The sequence below is a fragment of the Palaemon carinicauda genome, chromosome 1, assembly GCF_036898095.1.
Source record: "Palaemon carinicauda isolate YSFRI2023 chromosome 1, ASM3689809v2, whole genome shotgun sequence".
Lineage (NCBI taxonomy): Eukaryota > Metazoa > Arthropoda > Malacostraca > Decapoda > Palaemonidae > Palaemon > Palaemon carinicauda.
Genome location: NC_090725.1, coordinates 156,431,026 through 156,436,025, shown reverse-complemented (window position 1 = coordinate 156,436,025; position 5,000 = coordinate 156,431,026). Strand labels below are relative to the sequence as shown.

General features: G+C 35.1%; 1 protein-coding gene across 2 annotated transcripts in view; it reads left to right on the top strand.

Annotated features, from left to right (window-relative positions):
- The window catches only part of Drat (Death resistor Adh domain containing target), a 74,964-nt gene that overhangs the window by 48,877 nt on the left and 21,087 nt on the right, over positions 1 to 5,000 (top strand). The window lies entirely within an intron of this gene.

Genomic DNA, 5,000 nt, shown 5'->3' with positions numbered 1-5,000 from the left:
ATGTATATATATATATTTATATATATATATATATATATATAAAGCACGAGATTGTGTTCATTGTCATCCATACTGACTCATTATGGGTAATTATAGGTAAAAGCTATCAATTATTATTAGGTCACCTGGTGTGTCGGGAAGTTGGGCAAAACTCGCTAGTATGAGACAGTGGTCTCACTAGGTAAATTCTCAAATGGTATATATATATATATATATATACACACACACACATATATATATATACACACACACACACACATATATATATATATATATATACACACACACATATATATATATATATATATATAGATTGTGTATGTGTGTGTATTTATGCGTGTGCGTGTCTCCAACGATACGGTATAGAAGGAAATGAGGTCATGATGAGAGGCGTCAGACTCCATGTAACCAAACAAAGGCTAAGCTGTACACATGGTCTACTCTTGATCCCTGTCCCGAATCCCTCCGATGTTTATCCAGTTTAAAAAACCCTGATGATATAATTCCCTCCAGAAATTTAATGCGAGATGTCTGTAGAGAACTAGATACGTTCTTTCGTATTTTTTTTTTCTTCTAAATATTATGCGTAGGTAGTTGTTTAAAGAATATCCGAGGAAGTTGTCGGCACTTTATTATTATTATTATTATTATTATTATTATTATTATTATTATTATTATTATTATTATTATTATTATTATTATTATTATTATTATTATTTTTAACAACTCAGTTACAACCCTGACTGGATAAGCAAAATGGTACATGCCCAAGGGTTCCAACAGAGAAAGCAGCATATTGCTGAAAAGAAATAAAGAAATGACAGAAAAGCCGATGCAATAACTTCGAGTTTCTGGAGGTCCATCGACTCAAGCAGTCGATAGAAAGACCATTCCACAATCTGGCTACAGCTGGAATAAGATTTCTTGAGCACTGCGAAGTATTGAGTTTTCTGATGGAGAAGGCAAGATTGTTATAATTAATTTCATACCTAATATTGCTTACTAAAGGGGACAGTCCGGGAAGATTTGAATGCAAAGGAAAGACAGAATTCTGAGAATTCAGAGAACTAACTGAATGAAGGGGCCAGAGATTAATATCCAGACCAGGTCTGGTGGTATTAAAAATAGGAGTTTTACCCTTTATCTCTGAAACTACTTTTTTGGATTTATAATTGGAATTAATAACAAATACCCACAGACACGCTTATATATACGGTGAAATAATTAACATCGTATGATGTTAATTATTGGTACTTTAGTACCTATTTTATGTATATACACAAAATTACTAAGAATTGTTCAATATATATATATATATATATATATATGTGTGTGTGTGTGTGTGTGTGTGTATATATATGTATGTACGCATCTACTATGGGTTTCACAGACAGTGCAAGTGCGATTTTTTGCAATTATTCTGTAACGAACAGTCGTATCAATACGAGATGTTGCTATAGGGTATTACACCCAGTGAGGAAATTTATAGGGGTATAATGAATCGTTAATTGTTAATTATAAAGACACTTGCCCCTATGCCAAAGGGCAAAATCTCAATCATCCAGTCACAAAACCGAACAATAATATACTGAACCTCTACCTCCACCCCCTCCCTCCCTCTCCTTTCATCCCTCACCTGCTCTCCCCCTGCTTCAAGCTATCTCTCTCCACCTCCACGCCATCCATCCCTCTCCGTTCTTTCCCTTCCCTTCATGCTCTCTTTCTGAGAAGGTAGCTTAAGTTGCAACTTATTTTGTATGATTTTTTTTATATCAAGCACTCCATCTATCTATCTATCTTATCTAATTATAATATTTATTGTTGTAGATATGGAACAATTCAATCGGTTGTTACCTATCAGATGACTGACTGCTTTATTCGCTGGTTTGCTCATCTCTCTCTCTCTCTCTCTCTCTCTCTCTCTCTCTCTCTCTCTATGGTATTGGTTATGTAAATAATTATTAGATTGATAGAAAAAAAAATTGTAAAAAAAATATGTTTAAATCAAAGCAACATTCAGAGAGAGAAAAAGAGAGAAGGAAAGACGTAGGGCAGGTGAGGGAAGAAAGGAGAGGGGAGGAAGAAAATGGGGGTTGGAGGTGAAGGGGGTTGTAGGCAGGCGGAGCTCTTCCAACCTGGTGTTCGTTTTCTTGCTTGGCTAATGAGTTTTGCCTCTTGGTATAGGTACAAAAGTCTTTATTATTTACAATAAATGATTCATGATACTCCTATGAATTTCCTCACTGGGTGAAATACCCTATAGCAACATCTCGTATTGATACGACTGTTCGTTACAGAATAATTGCAAAAAATCGCACTTGCACTGTCTGTGAAACCCATAGTAGGTTCCTTGAAGTATAATGTTTCGATAAACATATATGAGTGACTTTTATAACTTTTACAAAGATATTTGAATTATTTCAAGCTAAGTCTTTGTGTCGATAATTATAATCAAATCCGCTTTTGTAAATGAAATCATGTAACTAATTACCCATGTTTGTGTGTGTGCGTTTATGTTCTCATGAAGCTTTATAAAAGCGCCGATGATTATTCAGACTAATCATCAATTGGCTTCGGAATATTTGATCATCTCCTTCATCAATCCTCTTTCAGATGCTGAGTTGGGAGATAAATTTAGGCTGCATTTATTCTAATTGCTTAATAAAGTTTTGAATAATGACCTCCGCCAATGATTTTTCTTATCTTCTCAAACTAACCGGATTTAGCGACTCTTATAAACTCATAATGTTTTCTGCTTTAGCTCTGAAAAAGTTTTCTCTTGCAATTGTTTTGGTTTGTATAATAGCAATGTTAGGGTCTTGAAACACACTTTGATATTATCTAGAATAGATAAGGGTGATCATGTTTATTAAAATTTGATCTGCTGATGATATGGTTGATGATATTTACTTGATGAAAAGTTTGACTGATCTTTAATTCTTGACGCTTTAATACGCTTTGAGATACGGCTGCGATTTCGCTAAGGTTAAAACTTCAAAGGGTAACAAACACAGCCATCAGTCTTTTAACAAAAATAGACTGGGAATTAATGGAAAGTGTTGGTGCTGAGACTCTTGTTTAGTACTGTACCGACACGAGAAAAATAATGTTATGATTAATCACCAAAAGCGTAGGTGATGAAAATCTGTAAAGTGGATACCATACACTTCAGTAGGTAAATGAAGTAGCCTGTATTGTATTTCGAAGACAGACCAGGAGAAGGAATGTTATTTACTTCATCAATATGCAGTGAATATGGCGAAGAAAAAATGTGGTCGAACCGGATAAACCGGTTTGTTAATCTAAAAAATGCCACCTGTCAGCTTTACAATAACCTCCTCTGACATCGCGTTAAACCTCAATTTGGCTCCTTAAGTAGAGTTCAGGAGTCCTGCAATTTTGACCGATATCCCATCTGCCTGGAATTAGATAAGAATGAAAACTAGTTAGCATAGTCATTATACCTTTGTATATTGCATATAATTGATGATAATGACTTCACAAGGGTGCAGGTGGTTGAATGGCATTACGGAGTGTTTGGGAGGGACGAGTTCAGGGGAAGTATGCTGAAGGCCACTGGGGTCGTCATCATAACGTTGCTTTTATTTTATTTTTTACATTTCATTGTAATTAAATCTTCCTGCCTAATATATTTTCCATGTAGATAAATGACTGTTGTGATATGCATTGAAAGTAACTCAATGGCCACAGATGAGATAAGACGAGGTGCAGAATATTTTGAGTTAACAAACAGAAAATATTTTGATGACGAACATTGTTGTTGAAAGTTGCTTTCATTGTCTGACTAGGAGAACAGCAGCCGCTATTTCTCTTTACTATTGTGACCTTGTGAGCACGCGTGCACATGTGGATAAAACGTGCCTACAATATTTAGATGTGAAACTCAATAAATCCTATTGGAAAAAAATTAAATGACTTGCTATATTTTGTAGTGACGATACATTTTGATATAAAACAAAGGGTCGTTGGAGTTTATTTATGTATAAAGCAACTTGCTTATAATATCTTCCCTAGCAATATACAGCAAAGCTGCGGAGATACCTCACATTATTTGCGATCATCAAGCAAAAAATTAATCATGTAGGGGTCATGGAAAACATGAACCATATTATCACCCGAGAATTCAAGACACCATCTTTCTGCTCTATCACGTCAAGAACAAAAATATATCTAATAAATATTGCTAACCGTACATGATATCCACCAGTAGCATTCTGCTGCTACTGAGGAAAGTGGTTTAGTCACACATTTCTTCTGGCTAAATTCTTAACGCTAAAATAGTTACAAACCAAATCCTCTATGGCTCACCCGATTCAAATATTGTCAAAATTTTTAGTTGAGACTCCTAAAGATGAAAAATGGTAAATATAAATGTCTATGGAAGAACAATATCTCGAGATCATAAAAGAAAGAATCCCCGATAGAACACCGTTAAGGTTCTCGGTGAACTTCTTTCAAGGTCGCTCGCGATGATTGAAAACAACGAGCTCTATTGCTTTATACCATCAGACAGATCGTGAGGAATTCAGCCAGAGGGATTGTGTAAACAAATCCCTTTCCCCAGTCATATAGTGACGTTGGTATCTTTAAAATTGTATTGTGATAGAAAATAATGATAGTGTTTGGATCTCCAGGCTGATGGTGTGGTTCAGATTTAACAGTGTTGAGGCATTTATGAAGGGTCATTGTATTTTGCCAGTTAAAATATTGTAAGTGGAAATATAGCATTTTAATTCATGTCAAAGATTTTTGTATCTTCAAAATATCTAGTCAGCATAATTTTATTGACACAGAAATGAGGTCACATCATACGCAGAAAATAGCGCGCTGATGTTTTCCTTGACAGGCGAGATGCCAAAACATAACGCGTAGGGGAGTGAATCACTACCAATTTGCCACACCCTTGTGAAACCCAAATTTCGCCAAGTCATTTAACCATTGTTTATTTACGCTAAGAAGTCCTAATCTTTTAATATAAT